Source organism: Globicephala melas, chromosome 19 (assembly GCF_963455315.2).
Source record: "Globicephala melas chromosome 19, mGloMel1.2, whole genome shotgun sequence".
Taxonomy (NCBI): domain Eukaryota; kingdom Metazoa; phylum Chordata; class Mammalia; order Artiodactyla; family Delphinidae; genus Globicephala; species Globicephala melas.
The window spans coordinates 27382719-27405529 of NC_083332.1; positions in this window are offsets into that span (position 1 = coordinate 27382719).

Consider the following 22811-nt stretch of genomic DNA (forward strand, 5'->3'; position numbering starts at 1 on the left):
CGGGACCCTGGGCCCTTGAATCAGCCTTGGCCTTCCCAGTATTGTGAGCCAAAAGAGGCCCTTTTAGCTTAAGCCACCTGGAGTGTGTGTGTGTGTGTGTGTGTGTCAGCATATACATAACATAATACTTATCATTTTAACCATTTGTAAGTGTACAATTCAGTGGTGTTCAGTACATTCACAATGTCGTGGAACAATCCACTAAAACTCATCATCACCAATAAAAACTCTGCCCATTAATCAGTCTCCTTCTTCCCCGCTCCCTCAGCCCCTGGTCACCTCTTTTCTAATTTCTGTTTCTATGAATTTGCCTATTCCTGGTACCTCATTTAAATGGAAATATACAATATTTGTCCTTCTATGTCCGGCTTATTTCACCTAGCATAATGTTTTCAAGGTCTATCCATGTTGTAGCATGTATGAAATTTTCACTCCTGTTTATGGCTGAATGATATTCCATTGTGTGTATATATCACATTTTGTTTATCCATTCATCTGCTGATGGACATTTGGGTTGTTTCTACCTTTTGACTATTGTGCATAATGCCATAAACACGGGTATACGAATATCTGTACAAGCCCTGTGTTCAACGCTGTTAGGTATATACCTAGAACAAGAGTTGGTGGATCATATGATAATTCTATATTTAACTTTTTGAAGAACTGCCAAATTGTTTTCCACAGTGCCCGTGCCATTTTACATTCCCACCAATAGTTCATGAGGGTTCCAATTTCTCAACATTCACACCAACACTTATGTTCCTTTTTCTTTTTTCTTTTCTTATTATAGCCATTCTAGTAAGTATAAGGTCATTTTTTCTGTCTCTTGCAGTGAAAGAATCCTAACTGATCATCCAGGCGACTGACATCAGATTGGGATTTAACTGGACTTTATACCTATTAAGGTTTGCACTGGCATTTGGCATAGGAAACATTACAAACCCTTCCCTGTTACGCAACCACTGAGTCCCGATTGAAACCCGCTCTTAACCTCTGCTTTATCTTTCCCCAGTTCTGGCAGCCACATACATTTTGCGTGTAGAGCTAGATTGCATTAAAGAAGCAGAAGGTAAAATGCCCTATTTGCATGATATTTGATAGTTTCCAAAGCATTTTCACAGACGGGCTCATTGACATCCTCTTCCCCATGAGACGGATATACCCCTTGTATTGATGAGAAAATTATGGCTTATCAGTGTTAAGTGACTTGTTCAAGGTCACACCACAAGTCAGTCTGAGAGACAGGCTGGGATCAAAGATACTCAGAGATAAATGGAACCTTAAAGGGCAGAGAACCCAGGTCTCCTGTACTCCAGTCCACTCTTCCTGATGCAAGGGGGAGGCCATCGCTGGTTAAGGGGTTGGACTACCTGTGGTTATATCTCATCTTTACCATTTATGTGTGTGTCTCCTTCACTTTTCCTCTCTAAGTTCAGTTTCTTCCCTTATAAACAGGGGTTAATAACAGTGCCTACTTCATAGGATTGCTGTGACAGTTAAATGACACAGAATATTAAAGCATGGGGCTGGCACAAATAGATGCTCAATAAATGTTAATTCATACTTTCACTTCTCCTATACGTTGGCACCATAGATTTGGCCAAGTTCCACCTTAACACAGTAATCTATCATTAAATGTTATCTCACTCCTCTAAAACAACACAATCATTACAAAATTCTCTGTCTGTGCACATATTATGCACTCTCCCTGGAAAGACTTTCTCCCCTTTTACTGCCAGGCAAGCTCCTACTTATCCTTCAGGACCCTACTCAAATGCCCACCCCCCTCCTCTAAGAAGACTTTCTGGATTCCCCCAGGCAGAGTTATTTGTCCTACTTGTGGGCTCCCTTAGCACTTAGTTCATATCTCTGATCTAGCAATTACCTCCTTGTATTATAATTTGACGGGTCTTACATCTCTACAACGTCCCCACCCCCAACTATACTGTGAACTTCTGGGGGGAGCACGGGCAGTAATCATTCATCAAAGTGTCCCCAGTCCCTAGCACAATATCTGGACCTGGCAGAGGCTCAGAAAAGGCAAATTAAGTGGGTAAAAGGATGAAGGAATCAATGAACAACGAGAAAATAAATAAACGGATGATCAGAGCTCTGGGGTAAATTATCCTCTTGCCTCTAAGAATGCCGCTTAAATATCCCTGGAACGTGGGGTCCAGCTTCTCTTTTTTTTTTTTTTTTTTTGCGGTACGTGGGCCTCTCACTGCTGTGGCCTCTCCCGTTGTGGGGCACAGGCTCCGGACGCGCAGGCTCTGCGGCCATGGCTCACAGGCCCAGCCGTTCCGCGGCATGTGGGATCTTCCTGGACCGGGGCACGAACCCGTGTCCCCTGCATCGGCAGGCGGACTCTCCACCACTGTGCCACCAGGGAAGCCCTCAGCTTCATTTTTAATGCCTCATTCTTCCTCAGTCTCCATGCCTTGGGTTGGAACAAGTTAGCGAGCACCAAGCAGCAGCACTAATCTGGATGAAGCTTATTCCCCGAGTTGACTTCCAAGGAAATAGAAAGTATGGAGGGGAGGTTAAGGGACCCAGTTCTGCCTGCTTCACTGACGGGACTGCCTGGATTGCAAAGTGCATTGTAACATCCAGCCTGAACGCCCCGGTCGGCCTTACCCAGTGGGTGAGAGAAGAGGATGAACCACATCCATACGTGGAAGGATGTGGTGAGCCACAGGGCAAATGCTAATAGTGACCTGAAATCTGACCAATCCCATCAGATTTTTTAAAAATAAAAAATGCCTGGCTTTTGTTTAGGACATCATGATTCACAAAGTGCTCTTGTGTATATCTGGGCCTCATTCAATCCTCAGGAACATCTCGGAGAGGGGGGTCAGGTGGGCAGGAGAGGCCCTGTGTGCAAGGAGAGAGCGGAGGCCCAGAAATTGAGGCTCTGGCCACAGCTGACCAGAGGCAGCCCAGCCCCGGAGAGGCTGGCCTCGGCCCAGCACTCACCTGATGGTCCCCGACAGCAGGACAGGATCTTGAGGGATAACCGAGAACTTGGACAGCAGGTGCTCCAGGCTGAGGCTGCAGATGTCCACACCATCGATGAGGATGCGGCCCGCGGAAGAGAGCCACCCCCAGGCGGAAGAGAGCCACCCCCAGGGAGGACTTCCCTGTGGGGCAAGAACAAGGAGATGGAGCCTGTGGGGTTCCGTCTCCTGAGTCTGCAGGAGGGGTAGCACAGGTCTGACCTGGCATCCAGCCCTGACCCACCCCCACCGTGGCCTGTTCCTCGTCATCATGAGCGCTGAGAGGGCAGAAGAGGCCCGGAGTCTCCGCTCCAAGGGGTGCCCAAAACCACGAGCAGCTTGTTACTGCCTCAACCAGAAGGCACAAATGGAGCCCCTGGATAAATCCAGCCCACACATATGTTTTGTTTCACACACACAACGTTATTGTTGTTTTTCAAATTCTTTGCCAGCATTTAAAAAAAATCCAAAGGCCCAATATACAAAAATTCAAACTGCATGCTTCTCTTGAAAGTCAGTAGAACTGGCAACACTGGTCCCATATCTCCCGGGGCAATAGGCAGCTGGAGCCAAGTGTAGCTGCTTCCTTGAGAGAGAACAGCCTTCAAGTTCAGTGCGCTGCCCTCCCCACCCTCCTTTCATCACACCCCAGGCCCACTGCATGCATCTTTGTTACTTGCTGGGCCCTAAAAGCATTTGAGTTTTCAACCTCTGCTCTCAAAGATAAGGTCAGTGTGAGGGGCAGCCATGTGTCTTGTTCACCTTTGTGTTTCCATGCGTGGCATATAGTAGGTGCTCAGTAAATACCTACTGGATGAATACAGTCAATTGGACCATCTCTACTGAGAGCTTCTCTATGTCAGATCCAGTCCTCTCAGCCCAACTGTGGGCAAGAAGTAGAAAGGGAAGAACACACGAAAGAATATAGCTGGGAACTCTTCACCTTGCAGTAGTGCAAGGCCTGCAGGGGCCTGAGGAGGCAGAGACCCACAAGGCTCCAGTCATCCTGGGGGCTTACCTGGAGAGGCAGCCCCGGGAACACAAGGTTGGGGTCTGAGCGCTGTCTTTGAACAACGCAGAATGTGGGACGGGATGACCCTAGGGTCAGACCTCCCAAAAGTGATAGGAGAGGAAGAGAGGAAAGAAGTCAACCAGAAGAAAGGAAGTGGGGAGAGACAGGTGGCGAAGGAGGAGGCTGACTAGAGAGGTCTAGAGGGGGAGGGGAGGAGGACTAGAGGAGCCGGAGCCCTGCACGCCTCCTGCTGGAAGCGCTCGTTCCTGCACCCTGTTCACCCTTCCTGTCTCCCCGCAGACGTTGGCCTCAGAGCTCAGACCACTGTAGCTCAAGGGCCCACCAACCCCGTTATTCCGTAACACACCCCTCTCCATCCCCACGGCCTTCACCACCAAGTCAGTCACCTCCCTCATTTCCTTATTTGATGACCATTAACGTCTGTCCCCTCCACTGGAATCCCATGACAGCAGAGACTTTGGGTTTTGTTCTCCCAACACAAAGTGAGGGCCCAATAAATATCTTTGGGGTCACTGAGTAAGCACAAGTCCGAAAACAGGTCTGACACCCAAAGGCCAACAATGAAGACGGGGGTACCCCAGGCACTCAGCTCACCAGAGCCCATCCTTCCCACGATGCCCACCACTTCCTGGCCATGAATCGTCAGGTTGAGGCTGTAGAGGACAATAGGCGTGTTGTCTCTGTATTTCATCTGATAATCCTGGAATGTGATTTCCCCATGCTGCAGCCACCCATGGGGACAGTTTGTGCCTTCTATGTGTAAAGGAGCTTCAGAGACACACATCTCATTTTTAAAGAAAGAAAAAGAAATCAGTAGTTATCCTCCATCTCTGCCCATCCCCTGCTGACCCACTGGTCTCTAGCTGTGGGGTGTGTGATGCACCCCAGCCTGCCCTGAACCAGGGTCAAGCCACCACCATGTGATCAGAGGACACCCCAAGAGGAACATCCCACCCCCAATCACCTGAAATGCACATGATTTTATCCCTAAAGAGTGAGAAACCATGTAGCTAGTCCCCTTGTTATTAACATAGAAAACTCTCTCTAATTTATTGTATGAGACTCTAAAGAAACAGAATCCAGAATAACGATGATAAGGACAGCAGAGCTAACTCACCCCTGTGGGGCATGTCTTATAGCTCAGAGCCCTCATGCAGACTTAATCTCTCTCGATCCCTATCCTAGGGGGTAGGCAATTTTGGATGATTCCACAGGTGAGGAAATAGAGGCTCAAACAGGTCAGATGACATGCTAACACCCCACAGCTGGTGAGTGAACGACCGCAGACTCAAACCCAGGGCTGCCTGGCTCCAAGCCCACAGCTCTGCATTGAGCACAGTGGGTGTATTGGGAGGAAAGTCTCCTCCTCTGGATGTTGGGGGTAATAATTCAGTCAACCTCCTTAAGTTGTTTTGTGATTCCATGAAATAATCTACATATCATTATAGTGAACCTTTACTATGGGTCAGGCACTATGCTAAGTGATTTGCATGTGATGTTATTTAATCTTTGTAATAACCCAATGAAGTAGATACTGTGATCTGTCCCATTTCAGAGACGGGGAGCAGAAAGGCTGAGTAATTCACAAGGGTACACAGCTGACTCACGCGGCAAAGCTTAGATCTGAGCCCAGGTGATCTGGCTCCAAAATCTGGACTCTTAAATACTAGGACATAAATAGAAGCAATATTAATAACAATCATTATTGTCATCATTAGTATCATTATATTTGTGCAAACCCCTCACTTCTAAAAAGGGCAGATCATTCCCTCTACATCCAAGAATGCCATGAGGGATGTGGTCAAAATGAGCCAAGGGGTGTGGAAGAGCTTCTGAGAGATGATATGGACAGTTCCAGGGGAGATGGGGAGGAAGGACCAGGAACCCAGCTGCCTCCTGGGAAAATCTCAGGGCCCCTGAGGTGTTGGGGCTTGCAGAGGCCACAGGAGCTGAGCCCCAGGCTGGATGTGAGCCTTCTAGATCTCCCTGCATAAAGCCCAGACCTGTGTCCCACCTTCATGTACTGCAGCATCCTCTCCACAGCTGTAAAGTACGCCTCTGTCTCTGAACTAATCCGGATACAGGCCTGGAAGTTGGACACCAGCTGGAACGAAGGAGAAGCATCAGGCTAGCAGGCTGTGGGGGTGAGCTCAGGCTCTCTCCATTCCTGAAGACTGGGAGTTGCCATTCCTCCCGAGCAACTCTTCAAACCAAGGCAACTTCCCTTGTAGGGATGGAGCAGGTACCTCTGGCGCCCCCCCGAGGCTACTCCTAAGTTTCACTGAAGCTGTGGTGGGCAGTTGTAGGCGAGCAACCCTACCAACCCCGTTCCACCTCAGGAACCCTCTGCTTTCCATTCAAAACGATCATCCACACCACAGGAGCCCACTCAGCCCATGTGCAGCCCAGAAACACAGGAGTTATGGCCCTTGGGAGCAACCCTCAACTAACAGGGAAAAGAACCAGCAGATGAAGTCTCCTGTCTCTCAGCCTTTGGGGGACAATCCTGGGAGTTGAGTGCTGATGACCTAGACAGTGACCTCAATGACACACTCTCATGGTGCAGTTCCTCCTTCCCTGTCTCGTGCTCCTGTTCCCTTGGTCGTCTTTCCAAGGAGCCTCTCACAAATAATCTACCTGAATCTGAGTCCTTGTCTCAGGCTCTGCCTTCAGGGAAACCCAGGTTAAGAGGTGTCTCAGGGATTCTTGGGAATTGGAGGCACTATAGATGAGGAAATGGAGGTCCAAATAGAAGAAATGGTACACAGAGAATCACCTGGAAGCCGAAGGCAGAGCTGGGATGGGGGCCCAGTCTTTATGCTCTGTACCCCCCCGGCCATGCAGAAGGTGCTGGGCAACAACTCCGTTATACAGTCAGTCAACAAACTCTCATGGAGGTGTTGGGCCAGACTCCATGCTTAAAGTGCAACAGACACAGTTTCTGCCCTCGAGGAGTGCCCAGTTGGGTGGAGAGATAGGTCAACAGAGAAGGCAGCACGACAGAGTCAGCCCACAGCACCGTCGTGGCCAGGGGACAGTCACCAGACAAGGGCCACAGGGAAGGCTTCCTGGAGGAGTTGGCACTGGAGCTACATTTTTAAGGAGAGGTGGGATTTAGCCAGGTAAACACAGGTGGAGAGAGGTGTTCCTAACAGAGGGACAAAGTCTTGACAGTAGTACAGTGGCAGCATACATTCAGGACCCTGCAGGCCATTTGACTGCGGCTAAAGCAAAGGGCACGTACAGACCAGGGAGGCCAGGGAGGGAAAGCCTATATAAGTCAGAGAAGGGGTCACTATCCTGAAATGACACTGAGCTGGGAAGGGATATCAGACACAGTTGATTGCCTATACACAGCTGCTCCCCTCTTCCTTCCTTGCTAACACATCCTCTGTTACGTTCAGGTGTCTACAGCTTGGAATTCCAGGAAGGCTTGGTTACTCCAAACCACTCATGTTAATCTCTCTCCTCTTGCCAATGACTGGTTTAGGAGTGAGCCATGACACAGCTCTGGCCAACAAAGCACAAGGAAGACTCAGATGCGAGCATTCCAGGAAGCTACTCCTTGTTCTTACAAGGGGACACATGGAAAAATTATCTACTCTCCAGTCTTTGGCAGTTTCTGGGTGAGGATGTGCTGCTTGGGGCTTCAGCAACCATTTTGTGAACTTGAGTAGACAATCCTGAAGACAAAAATCAGGCGTGAATGCCAGAGCAGAAAGATCAAATGATCATGGGTTCATGCTAGGCCAGTAAATTAGCCAACAGAGAACAGCCCTACCCCAGCCTTCCGGTCACATGGGATAATAAGTTGCCAGATTGTCAAGGCCGTTTTGAACTGGTTCTTTGGCTTACTTTGGCTTGCAACCAGAAACATCTCTAATATTTACTAAGAAACTCTTAAGGCTACAAAGCAACATGGTGTGTGATACCTGCCTCCCAAAGCCCGAATTTCCTCAAGAGTGCGCGCAGAAGTCAAAGTACCAGTTTGACCAGAGGAGAGAGTGCACATGGGGTCTGAGGCCCGATTTGAGGGCCTGGAATGTAAGTCTGTGGCTTAGGTTTGGTGCATAAGGAGACAGGGAGTCTCTAGAGGTTCTAACCAAGGCAGTAACATGAGGAAAACTAGAATTAAAGATCACTCTGGAGAGAGTGTAGAAGGTGGATGGGAAGGGGCTCGGGGGTGGGCGAGGCAGGGAGGCTAGGAGGTTGTTACCCAGGATAGAGATGAGACACTCAAACAGGGCAGCAGATGTTGAGAAGAAAGGATGAACCTGGGGTCATTCTGACGTCATCACACCCCCAGGCAGAGCTCCTCCTTGGTGGCCTGTGGTGGGACAACTGGTCGACCTTGAGTGGACACCTGTATGCATGGTGCTCCTGGGAGAGCTAAGCCTCCACCCGCTTCCTGCACCAGCACTGGACAACCTGGGCACAGGGTGCAGCAGGCAGGGGCATCTCTGGCCTTAGTGACTCTGCGTCCCCCAGGACTCCAGTGTGGGGCCTCTCCCCAGAGTTCTGGAAGGCTCAGGGCCAACTCTGCACTGGGGCATGTGTGCATGTGTTTGTGCGTGGCCGAGTGTGTGCTTATGTATGCGTGTGTCAGAGAGAGGGAGAAAGAGAGAGAGAGAGAGAAGAGTGTGCCCCACCATGGACAAATCTGTCTCTCAGCAGCTGTGGGAATATGGGCAAATTAACTCCAGAAACTCTAGTTTCCTATCTGTAAGCTGGGAACAATAACAGCAAACATTTATCCAGCACTTATTCTGGGCCAAGGTTTTTAACATGCATGAACCCTCAAGTTTACATACATTCTTCACAAGTCCATGATTTCAGAACTTTTATTATCTCCCTTTTATAGAAGAGGAATCCCAGGCATAAGGAGGGTAACACACTTCCCCAAAGTCACACAGCTGATAATGGACAGAGCCTGGTGTGAACCTGCACGTTCTAAACCACACATTCTTAACTGCTTGGCCGCATCTCACGGAAGGTGGCAAGAGTTCAATGGAAGAAAGCACAGCAAGTACCCAGCAGGGCGCGGGCTCAGTGCAAGCTCCCCAGTACACTGGTTATGGCACGGGGCAGCTGTCTGTGGGCATGAACACTGCACAGCCTCCTGCGTGGCCCGTGCGCCCTCGGAAGGGTCTGCACACAGGCATGGGCATGTGGGCACAGCACCGTATGTGTGTGCAAACATGTGTCTGCCACAGGGCTCAACAAGGAGCACACGGGAGCCCCTCGGCACCCAAAAGGATGCCTCAGCGTGGGGCACACGAGACCTAAGCCCAGTTAGAGAGAAAGCATCCAGAGAGGATAGTTAATGAGTACCCCTGGGGGAGGGGACGGCCAGGGTTCCCTGAGCCAGCATCTGGCCTTCATGGAGAGCCCTTCCCCAGGACTCTGGACATGAACCTTGGCCCCACTGCCTGGCATGGAGGAAGTCAGACCATGAGGCCTGCCAACTGCTACACCAGAGTCCCCCTGAGAGCCCATTTTTAAAATTAGATTCCAAGACCCCGCCCGGCAAGGACTTGACTCCGAATCCCTCCAGCTATGCTCCCTCTTGTCAGCCCCACGGGCCTGGCTGAATCAGCCTGGCAGGCTGGGCCGAGTGCTCAGTTTCAAGCCTATACACTTTGAAGTCTGAGAGGCCTGCTCCAGGGGAGGACTGGGAAACCTACATTTTCCGCAGCTCCCTCACCCAGATACCTCAGAAAAGTTTGACAACTGAATCAGGGTATTAATAGTAAAGTGAAAACACACCAGACAGGAAACCAAAAGGTCAGAGGTCTTGCCCTGGCTCTGCTTCTAACGCTCTGTCCGTTCAGACAACTCCTTCCCCTCTCTGAGCCTCAATTTCCCCATCTACACAATAGGAGGGTTGGACTCTGTTGTCTGTGGGCTCCCCTTCAATCCCAATATTCTATGATTCCGTTAAACACCTTTAAATACAGACTTCTCAGTTCAAAGGTGACGAGGAACCAGAACAAAGCTGCGGATTCAGAAAGCCAAGCACCTCGTTCGTAAGGTCACAAACGGCCAAAACCCAAGGTGTGATCAAAGTCCCATGGACCCCTGAGTCTGACCACAGACCACTGGCCACCACCTGCCATCTGAGAGTCCCTTCCTCACCTGCAGGACAAGGCTGATAGCCATGGCTTTGTAGAATAGGGGGCAGAGGAAACTCCAAAAAACGTGAACAAGGCCACCATCAAGGTCACCATGCTGGTCATGAGCTCCAGCTTCAGTGCCACCCATCGCGTGGAAGACAGAAACATCAGCGGGTAGTTATTCTGTGCATCCGTCAGCCTTTTAAACCTGAGAAGGAAAGGACAACCTGAAAGCCACATGTATTTGTCTAACCCAGGGTTTCCCAAGGTGGGCACTGGTTGCTTCCTCCAGCATCCAGCTCCCCACTCTCATCAAAGAGCCAACAAAGAAAATTGGGGGGATTCCTTCCTACCCCTTTCTCAGCCATGGAGTTCACCTGACCCCAGATCTAGGAGTGGTCTCTGACCGATTTAGGCCTATCAGCAGTTCTCTCCCCCTGGCCTTGATGGTTGGCCCAGGGTGGGCAAGTTACCGCAACTGGGCCAATGAGAGTGAATACATGCCCAGATTTGTGAGTGAGTGAAGGGGAGTGATCCCTTCCTTGTACTTTTCCACCTTGTTTACTGCTGTATCCCGGTAGGTTCTCAGTGTTGACCGAATGAATGTGTCACTCCAGGATCCCTTAGTCCTAGTGTCTGCGCAGTCCTTGGGTCTCTCCAGTGCCACTGGGAGAGCTGGCACCATGGCTCATCCAATATTTCAGCCAACAGAGCACACACCATCTCACGTGTCCCAATTTTCGCAGGCTTCAAGGCCACCTCAGATGCTGCCTCCTCCCCGAAGCCTTTCCTGATCCCCAGATGTGGGTCGTCGTTTTCTCCTCTGAACCCCCAGGGCATTTTACCTGCTCCTCTCCTATGCTGTCTTATCATATTCAACACTGTCTTATTACAAAAACATACGTTTGTGTCTCCTGTCTCCCATTAGACGGTAAGCTTCTTGTAGTTCAGCACAGACCATGTTTGATTGATCTTTACAAGTAGATAAGTTTATGTTACACAATTAAACTTCAGCAACAATTGTAGGATTTGTTTGTTTGTTGCAACAAACATTAGAAGGCAAATCTGTGGCTGTGAATAGTGAAGAAAATTGTGTTATTTAGAGAGCCCTTGTTCTTTATTATTTTATTATATTTAGATGCCTGTTTGGAAGCGAAAGAAAAAAGAAAACCAATGCAGTAAGTGCTAACACAGTAACACATCTTACCATTAATTATATTGATATATGTATATAACAGCCACAGATCTTTTCGGGCCTCTCACTGTTGTGGCCTCTCCCGTTGCGGAGCACAGGCGCCGGACGTGCAGGCTCAGCGGCCATGGCTCACGGGCCCAGCCGCTCCGCGGCATGTGGGATCTTCCCAGACCGGGGCAGAACCCGTGTCCCCTGCATCGGCAGGTGGACTCTCAACCACTGCGCCACCATGGAAACCCATAGCCACAGATCTTTAAGGTTGACAAGCATTTTTCATATCACTTACATTTTTTATTCTTATAAGCACCATCTTCCAGATGAGGTTCTGGAGGCTCGGAGAAACAAGTGGGATAAAACAGAGCTCTCTCTGATTCTTCTGAAGATGATCCTATTTCCAGATACTCTTTTTCCTGGCTTCCTGTGCCCCACCACCCCCAGAGTGCCCATCACCCTCAGACAGCAGAGGGACTCACTTGCTGATGGAATCTTCAGTTTCTCCATAGAAATGGATAGAGCTCAGGCTGTGCAGAGTGGTGAGGATGTGGGAAAATAAAGGGGAACTGTAGTTCTCCAGGCTCTTGAACGCATTGATGGCCCTCTTGAACATTCTGCATCGAAAATGGGAGTGAGTAACCTGGGCCATCTGCCTCTGGGACCCTCCAATTCTAGGTTGGTCCTAGACTCATACCCCAAGTCACAAACCTCATTCACAAGCGAAAAGAACCCACTCATCTAAAATAAACAAGGCAAACAATGAGTGTTACGACTCCCATCAGCAGGACAGAGGGAGACACCACACTGATGATCATCAGGATGGTGGTCACCACCAAGATCAGGAGCAGGGACTGTTCAGCCACAGTGGGCAAGAATTGGTCCAGCTCATGCAAGTCCCCTGCAAAGCAGTTCAGGAGTCGGCCTGCTGGGGTGGTGAAAAGAAACACATGGGGCAGCGGGACACCTGCAAGGACAAAAGCAACCCAGGTCATGAGGCTGGCTGCAGGCCTTGCTTGGGGCTTGATGAAGACGCCAGCTACCCTCAGGCTCTGAAGAGGTACAGGATGCAGCCTGAAGGGTATTCAGGGAAGGCAACATAGAGCAGTGGTTAAAAGCAGGGGCTCCAGAGTCAATTTGCCTGGACTCCAGGGCTGCCCCACTCTTCTACCTACTACTATGGGCCTGTGGGCAAGTTACTTAACCCCTCTGAGTCTCCGTGTCATTTGTAAAATGGGATGATAACAATGCTTCAGAGTTGTGATGACGGTTGCACAACTCTGCAAGTATACTAAAATATACAATTTAAAAGGGTACATTATCAGGCTTCCCTGGTGGTGCAGCGGTTAATAATCTGCCCGCCAATGCAGGGGACTAGGGTTCGAGCCCTGGTCCGGGAAGATCTCACATGCTGAGGGGCAACTAAGCCTGTGAACCACAACTACTGAGCCTGCGCACTAGAGCCCATGAGCCACAACTACTGAGCCTGCGTGCCACAACTACTGAAGCCCATGTGCCTAGAGCCCATGCTCTGCAACGAGAAGACACTGCAACGAGAAGCCCGCACACTGCAACCAAGAGTGGCCCCCACTCGCCATGACTAGAGAAAGCCCGTGCACAGCAATGAAGACCCAACTCAGCCAAAAATAAAATAAATAAATTTTAAGAAATAATATAAGGGTATATTATTGTATATTATATATTATATTATTGTATATTAAAAATATACAAGTTAAAAGGGTAAATTTCATGGTATGTGAATTATATCCTGATAAAACTATTATTTTAAAAAGGAGGGCTTCCCTGGTGGCGCAGTGGTTGGGAGTCCACCTGCCGATGCAGGGGACGCGGGTTCGTGCCCCAGTCTGGGAGGATCCCACGAGCCGCGCAGCGGCTGGGCCCGTGAGCCATGGCCGCTGGGCCTGCACGTCCGGAGCCTGTGCTCCGTGGCAGGAAGGGCCGTGGCAGTGAGAGGCCCGCGTGCCGCAAAAGAAAAAACAAAAAAACAAACAAAAAAAAACAGTAAAAAGGAAGGAAAGGGTGGGAGGGAGGGAGACGCAAGAGGGAAGAGATATGGGGATATATATATATATGTATAGCTGATTTGCTTTGTTATAAAGCAGAAACTAACACACCACTGTAAAACAATTATACTCCAATAAAGATGTTCAAAAAAATAAATAAAAACAAAAAAATAAATAAAAAGGAGGGAAACGATAATACATTAAAAGTCCTCAGAACAATACCTGCCTCCTGGTATTGCTATTAATACTAACTCTTACAATTATTTTCGACTCTTACTCTTACTTTTTTCTCAATAAAAAAGATGGGACCATTTCACTCAGTATCACCAAAAATTAGTAACAGTCATTCCACCACAATTGCATAAGATGGACTCTTGGGTAGATTTTAACCATGACCGCCCCTTCTTGAAGGTGGCATCCCAACCTGACCTCTAAAAGCACTGGATGCGAGGTCCTTTGGAGATCAAAGAGCATTTCATATTAGAAAAGTTCTAAGAAAACCATCTAGTTCATCCTCCTCATTTTACAGATGAGGAAACTGAAGCCCAGAGAAGGGAGAGCAGCTTAGTGACTTGCTCAAGGTCACCCAAGTAGTTAACAACAAAACCATGACAGGACCAGGCCTCCCAAGGCTTCCCTCACCCCCAGCACAGCCACGCTCTTCACTGGAGGCATTTCTTAAAAGGTCAAGGCACGGACCTACTGACCACTGACCACTTTCATTTCCCCATGTATTTCTCAAGACATAACACAAAACAAAGAAATGAATAGAAGTTAATAGTATCTAATAAAGCCAAAACTGAAGGAAGCAATGAAAGGAGAAGGGAGAAAGGAAGAAAATACATTTTGCCTATTAATAAATTATAATTATTTCAGTCATGAAGTGTCCCTTACTTACAGCAGCCCTCATGGCAAACACCTGGATCCTGCTGACTAAATATAGTTCATTTGCCGTCTAAAGTGGGGAGCAGCAAACTTCAGAGGGGCCGGCTGTGAGCTTCCTTGTTTTCTTTTCCTGCATCTAAATTGTCTTTAATTTTATCTCCAGAATCTTTTGTTAAATACATGAGCTAAGTAAAGCAAAAAGAATTGTCACAATCACTGGGACAAATCAAAGACTAAAACAATCACCCTCTCTAAGATGCTGAGCGCTCATGGGGAGCGGGGTGCAGGGAGAAGGGCTTGGGAGCAGGACTCAGCTCAGCTGTGGCATGAAAGGGGTCTGTGAGAGCCCACTCTCACGAGGGATTAGAAGAAAACGGTGGGGACACAGCCACAGGGGCTCTGGTTGCCTCCTTAAGTATCAAAATAATCTGGTTCTGTTTTTGTTTTTGCAGTTTGTTGATTTTGCAGTTGAGCCAATTTTTTCAGAGATTTGTCCTTTACTTGTGTTTATTTAAAACTACAAAGGCAAATTTAAAATCAATAAAGCCATAAAAGGATGAGAAAAAGGAAAATGTTTTAAATATGAAATGTATTTTCTAATGAAAAAAACTTGAACATTTCTTAAAATTAAAATACAGAATATCTCTTTGAGGCCTAGGCATTAGATATTTCTAGAATCTGGGAATGCAGAGTCAGAAACTTAGAGACCAGCTAGCTGGTGTCACCACCACAGGCCAGGTGGTGAAGAGTGCCAGGCCTTGGGTAGAATTTCCCCTCTCCTGCCTTCTGGCTCCACCAAGGCAGTTGCTTTATATGAGTTGTGGGGAAATGCCCTGGCCTCACCCTCCTAAAATGAAAACACAATTTGCATTCAATCTACAAGGACTGATGGGTGGCCTCCTTGCCTCCCGAGATCCCTCTGAGAAGCCCCCCTCTACAGCTCTGAGCTCCAGCCTTCCTGAACTCCACGCAGCTCCCTGGAAACGCTCTGCTTCTGCTCGCCTCTTAATCTTGAACTGGCGAAATCCCATTCATCCTCAGGTCTTAGCATAGAGGTCACTTCCTCCAAGAAGCCTTCTTGGACTCCTACCTTCCTTCCACCACCACCAAGCTGGGGTTAGGTGCATCATGTCTTTATGGCCCTGTGTGCCCCACCCCATGGGTAACTCTGCACACCATATTACAACAGCCTATTTTCTTGTCCCTCTCCCTCCTTAGACTATAAGGCCATGATGACCCAAACCATACTTGCATTGTTCATTTACCATTGTAAACCCAGTGCCCACCCCAGAGTCTGGCACATAGTAATACTTGATAAGTGAGAGAGAAAAAGGATATTTCCAAGAGGTAGTGAAATACCAGACAATTTGGTATTCTAACCACAACACACATTCTAACCATAACACTTGTGGGATTTCAGTTTTCTCATGTAAGATGAGGCTAAAATACCCACTTCGAAGGGAACTTAAGGAAATTGTAAACAACCCTTTATGTGACAGTGCTCAGCCAATGGAGGCCAGCATTGGTAGCTGAGGGTTGACCCTCCAGCAAGGGACACTAAACTTCTACAATCATGCCTCCACTGGTAGGAGAGTTTCAATGCACCTATCTCATTCTCTGGCCTGCTCCCACCCAGCTAGTGACCCAGTATACACTTACAACTATGACATTACATTCTCCAAACCATGGAGACAGCAAAAAAGATCAGTGGTTGTCAGGCGTCTGGGGGAAGGGAGGGGGAGGGATGAATAGGTGGCGCAAAGGGGACTTTTAGGGCAGTGAAACTATTCTGTATGATACGTAATGGTAGACACATACCAGTATACATTTGTCAAAACCCATAGAATGTACAACACAAAGAGTGAACCTTAATGTAAACTCTGGACTTTAGTTGATAATGTATCAATATTGACTCATCAATTGTAACAGATGTCCCCCATTAAAGCAAGATATTAATAATAGGAGAAACTGAGGATGTGGTGAGGGATAAAAGAGAACTCTGTACTTTCTGCTCAATTTTTCTGTAGACGAAAAAAAGAAAGTCTAGTAATTAAAAAAAGAAAGTTGAGCAAGGTCAGGGCTCAGCCTTTGGCCACGCCCAGTGCCCAGGCCCATACCTTGTTGAAGAGCTTGCTGTGCAACGCTGTGGGTGCCTTCCTCACGACCTCGGTGAAAGCCGCCGAGGTGCAGAAGCCCATGCAGACTGCGAACAGGGCACTGAGGCCATACACCAGTTGGCAAAAGGGCAGCTGAGGATTGTCCAATACGTCACCTGGGTCTGCAGTGGTCCTATTGCTCTCTTGACTGCTATCGGTCTTCAAGAAAGGACAGGGGGTGTGGTATGATAAGAAATATGCTTAGACTTTGTCCCCAATTCCTGGCACAGAGCTCCTAAAACACTTGCAATTTCCTAAGTGATGGGGGTGCTCAGAGCATCATTTGTGGTAGTATTTGGCCTTTGACTCTGGTTCCTGACACAAGCGCTTCTAAGACCTTTGGGGTCTCTGGAGCAATAAGAGAGTCTTTTGTAGCTAATCGGATGACTAGTGGCTGGGGGCCCCTAAATAGCTTCAGGATTGGGGCTGGTCACCAGAAAGACCAAGCCATGAGTCCAAGCTTGGAACTTTCAGCTCTGCCCCCATCCTCTGGGAAGTGGGGAGAGCCTGGAAATTGAGTTAATAATCGATCATGCCTACCTGTTGAAGCCACCATAAAAATCCCTAAAGCACGGGGCTCGGAGAGCTTCCAGCTTGGTGAACACATCCATGTGCCAGAAGGTCCCGCACTTTGGACCCTTCTGGACCCCACCCTATGTACATTTCCATCTGGCTGTGCATCTGTATCCTTTATTATATCCCTTAGTTTAAAAACTGGTTAAAATATTTCCCTAAGTTCTGTGAGCCATCCTAGCAAATTAGCAAACCCAAAGAGGCAGTCAGGGGAATCCCCAATTTACAGCTGATTCATCAGAAGTACAGAACGTCAGACTTGTGATTGGCACCTGAAATGGGAGCAGTCTTGTGGAACTGAGCCCTTAACCTGTGGGGTCTGTGCTAACTCCAGGTAAGTAGAGTCAGAATTGAATTGAATTGTAGCACACCCAGCTAGTGTCCAGAGAGTTGGAGAACTGGTTGATGTTGGGAAAAACCTGCACAGTGGGTATCAGAAACATTGTGTGTGAATAGAGGAAAACTGTGAGTTTTCTTTTTCAGAGGGTCAGACCATCTGAGTCCAGGGTGAAATTCAGCAGGGAGGAAAATCCTTCTTCCTGGGGCTACCTAAGACTCAGTAGCTGGTAGAAGATGAAACTATACATTACAACCTCCCTGCTCAGCGCTGTTGCTTTTCCCTTCTCCTTCCCCACTGCCCTGCCCTGGACTAAGCCCTCATTTTCTGTCCCCTGGACCACTACAACAGCAGTCTCCCTGACTCCAGCTCTTGCCTCCACTCTATCTCCCACTCCACTCTGACTGCTCTAAACTCAACCCCACAACCTATAGGACTTCCATTCATCCCTCTCTCAGTGCCTCTTTGTCCCAAGGCAACCTGCTGTCTAATGTGGCCTCTTTTCTTCTGTCAGGGTAGAAAATGGTTGATAAATTACTTCACTCTGTGGTGTTAGAAATCTGTGCTAGAGGATCATCCAGCATCACCTCTGCCCCCTTCCATACCCTCCACTGCAATTCAGGGGAGGGCTTGGGAATTCGGTTTGCCAGACTCCTTGCGAGCGAGGTCTGAGGTTAGATTCTGCCAAGGAGAGACACTCACAGGAAATCTAAAGGTTCAAAGAGGAGAAGCCATCACACGCTAGTGGCAACTGTGGACAGGTGCGTGGGACATGGAGTTCGGCCAGTGGTTTGCAGGCATCCTTCCAAGGATCAGCTCCCTCAGTGCTGCCTGCTTCTGAGACCACTGGAACCTGCTTCCCCTCTCCCCTCCAGCCCTTCCAATGGCTGTGTAGCCTCTAATTTGTGTATTAAATCTTTGGAAGCTCTAAATATTTCAAGTGGCTCCTGCTTTCCTGATCAAACTGTGTCTGACAAATGACTCAAAAGTTAACCAAATAAAGCATTTGAAAAACATGGCCTGGATTCAAAGCACAGAGTTCAAGGCACCTTCACGTCTCAGGGCAGCCTCCTTAGCCTCTCTAAGCACTGTTTCTGCAAATGTAAAATGCGAACAGTGACACCGACCTCAGAATGAGCTGGGAAGGTTAATGAGTTAACGTGGCACATAATGGCTGAGAGCCGCAGAACCCTCAACACGGAACAGCTCTGTGCGAACTCCTGCACTAAAAGACTTGACCAGATTCTAGCATGGCTTCTAGAGGAAAAGGCGTGTCGCTCAGAGGATCCCAGCTCCCCCCACCTTCATTAAAATGCCTCTGCCAGGAAAATTTACTGTTTCTTCCAGCCTGGACCTGATGACAGGCCCCTGATCTCCCTTCCTCAGAGCACTTACTAAGAAGGGCTCACAGCTGTGACTATGTATCTCCTGCAACTCAGAAGCATCTCTCTTAAGGACCTGAGAACCATTCCTTTGAAATGTAATCATCAGAAAGGACAGAGCCTCTGTCTCCCAGTCTCTGTGAGAGGATAGACAGCTTGCTGGCTACAGACACAGCTGGCCTAATCACACTGACACTCACCAGCCTTTTGTACTTTTTCACTTCTCTGACCCAACTGAGCCCCTGCTTTCCCTTCTCCATCATTCTCCCTTTAAAATGCCCAAATCACCTCTGTGCAAATTGGGAATTCCTATCCCCATTTACTGAGTCTCCAAGAGAGGAAGTAACTTGCCCAAAGTCACAGAGCTGGTGAGTGGGGAAGCCAAGGATGAGAAAACAAAGGGTACACGCCATCCTTTAGCACCTGCCTCTTGCCCTGGCACTCTATCCACCTCTCCAGTCTGTGTCCCATGCCCATATTCTTTTTACTGAATTCTACCCTTCCTTAAGCTCCACTCAAGGGCCACCTCTCTTTGATGATATCTGAGATTATTCCTGGTCCCAGAGATCTCTCTTGCTACTGGTGGATGCAACGTCCTAATTCTCCAACTAGATTACAGGGTAGTTTCTTAGGTGACTTTATACCCCCTTGCCTCCAGAGCTCAGCACAGAGCCTAGTCCATAGTAGGTACTTCCTGAATACAGATCAATTGGTTTGTTGATTCATTCATGCATTTCACAAGTATTTGCTGCTCCCCTGCTTTGGTCAGCCTCTGTATTACGTCCTGCAGGGATGCCCACGGTGGAAGGGGTGAGGATGGTGATCTCCTATGTGCAGCCTACCTCTTCCTCCCCTAGACAGGTAGAGAGAAGACACACCTTACCCAGGGTTAGGTTCCAAAGTCAATGAAGAATAAAAAGTTGGCATGGAGTCAAAATACTATCAAAAATTAAATTACTCAAAAAGCACAGTATCATATACTTGGTTTTGTGTTTACAACATTGTATAGTTTAGTTAGGGATCCATAGCAATACTTTTCCCTTAGCGACAATAATTTACATGTCTATGTCTTACCATATTTGATTTTGAAATGCCAAGTACACATGAAAACATAACTTCTGGCATTGACTATGGTGGTAGAGTTACTATAGTTGAGTATGGTTGGGATTATGTAAGTTAAACTCATGAATGGCATGACCCTTTGGGTCCCTCTACCTCACATGACCTTGCACATTCTGGTCTGACCCAGCTTCAGGGATAGACCTGGCCTGGAGCATCTGACAGCCCGTACCTCCGGCTGCCTGGATGTAATGGTGGTGGATGCTCCACTTCAGGGACTCTTTTTCCATCTTCTCCTTCTGTGTGAGCTGATTTTCTAGCACTGGATCAGCGAAAAGAAGGAAACAGTATGCCTCCCAATCTCCTGTATCTCCTTCCTGGGTCAAGAGGAGTCCTTGCAAAGCCTTCTGCTCTGGATGCCACCCAGTGCCCCACCCAAGTCTGACTCTAACCAGCAGGGTTTCCAGGTTTGCCCCGGTTCCAAAGTCTGAAAAGGGGGTCCATCGCCAGCCATTCAATAAACCCTGGAGGGCCTGCGGTTCCCAAGGGCTTGGTGGCTTGAGAGAGACGGCAGGAGAGAATGAAGAAAGCAGTGACCTAGGACTAGAAAACCTGGGTTCCAGAATTATCATCATGATACTGTACAACTTCAAGCAAATCACTTAACCTCTCTGTTTCCTCATCTGACAACTGGCGGTCTTATAGATGATTGCTAAGATGCTTTGTAGCAATACACTTCTGAGACAACTCCTCAAAAAACAGTTGTGACACCAGCCCAAGCAGACTCTTGACCTACAGCAGGGCAGAGAGACCAGGTGCCTGGAGATATCAGTAGATGTTGCCAATGACAACTACAACAATAACAGGAGACAGCCCTGCGGGGGAGACATCTGTTGTTTCTGCCCAACGCTCTCCCTTCTAATAGCAACACCACAGTTCTCCCTGGAGAAGAGGGCTCTCTTCGTGAAATTTTAATTTGAGGGAAATTATACTAGATGAAAAACGTTTGGAGTAGGTTTTCTTCAAAAGGATTCTGTACGTGTTCCTGCTACTTTAGAATCCAAAGTTGCTGAGGCCTGGTTCTTCAACTTTTCCTTTCATTCCGTGATCTACACCCTTTTCTGCCAATAAATTCTTTTTCTGCCCAAATTGGTTTCTGATCTTCGCAGCTGAAGACTCTATTGGTGACAGAAACCTACAATGTGCCAGGCACTGTCCTGAGACCTTCCCTATACCTGACCTCTTCTAACCTCCACTACGACCCTGTAATGTAAGCACTATTACCTCTATTTTTGCCAGTGAGGGTTCAGAGAGTTTAACTTGCTTGGCTAAGGTCACCCAGCTTTGTGAGCAGCGGAGCTGGAATTCAAATCCAGAACTTGTCTTATTTTAAAAATGAAAAAGGGCTTCCCTGGTGGTGCAGTGGTTGAGAGTCCGCCTGCCGATGCATGGGACACGGGTTCGTGCCCCGGTCCGGGAGGATCCCACATGCCGCGGAGCGGCTGGGCCTGTGAGCCATGGCCGCTGAGTCTGCGTGTCCGGAGCCTGTGCTCCGCAACGGGAGAGGCCACGGCAGTGAGAGGCCCGCGTACCGCACAAAAAAAAAAAAAAAAGTAAAACTTTCTCTTCTGCTACCTTGTCTCAGAAAAGAGCAAGGCCATGAGCTTCTGGATGCCTAGGACTGGGCCCAAATCATTTCTAACTTTCAATACCTTTGCTCTCAAAAAAAATGTGTAATGAATTAATGGCCTGGATGCCTTGCAAAGTTTTAAATTTGAGCCACTCGAGGTCAAAGCTACCCCCATCCTGCCTCTGCCTCTGCACATGCTCAGCTGTTTCCCCACCAATACTCACTTCCTGGACGCTTCAGGCCTCCTGACCAGCACAGTTCACTCCCCACAGCCCTCAGATACTTGGATCTGTAGCCTGTATGTGCGATGTCTGGGACCCCATTCAATGAGTGACATGGCCTGGTCTCTCATCCAGGAGGAAATGCCAGGGCCTCTGGAAGATGCAGGCAGGCAGAGGTTCTCACTCTGTTCCCCAGCACTTTTACCAGCATTTTCATTGAGACGCTCTTCTGGACAAGTGGTCTGGGCCCGACCTTCCACCTGTAGCTCTTCTGCTGCCTTTGCTATGCCCTGCAACACTCCCCGGGGAGAAAACACAAGCTGTGGATGCAGGGGGTGGTCCTCCCCCTTGGGTCAGGAGTGAGAGTGGGGTGGGTTGGAAATCACCTGTATGGCTTCCCCATGCATCTTCTGGATGAGCTGGGCATATCGCCCCTTCTTCTGTATTAACTCACTGTGAATTCCTTTTTCACAGATTTTCCCATCTTCTAACAAAATGGTCTGGTCGCAAAACTCTAAATACTGAAGAGTCAGAAGAAATAAGGTCTTCAGTAAGCATACAAAAAAGCTATTCAACTTCACTCTTCAAAAGGAAAATATAAATTTAAATCATGACAAGGTATTTTATGCCACCAGTTTGGCAAAAACTTAAACACTGGACAACCCCGGGTGTTGGTAATGGCTGGGGTAAGTGGAACTCTTACAAAGTTCGGGGTGGGGGTAGGGCTGTAGACTGGTACATCTACTTTGAAAAACAATTTGACAATATCTAGTAAAGTTAAAGATTTTTGAAGAATTATGAACCAATAATTCTACTCCTAAAACACAACCCTAAAAAAAGCCCTCTCAAACACGTGCATAAAAGCACATGTAGAAGCATGTATGTTGAAGCATTTCTTGTAAACGTGAAAAATGGGAAACAACCTAAATGTCCATCCTGGAGAAATACATTCTGGAATATTCAGATATTGAAATACAATGCAAGTGAGAATGAAATAAAATTCCATGTATTCACATGGAAGTTCTTAAAAATATAAAGTTGAGTAGAAACGCAAATTACCGAAGGACACAGAAAGGAAAATGTCAATTATGTAAAGTTTTTAAATATGCAAAAGGACACTTGCTCACATCTGGAGATTCATACGTATGTTGTAAAAGTGTGAAGACATACATGGGAACAATGAACAGCCGAGTGAGTGGGGCAGGAAGGAGGGAAGAGA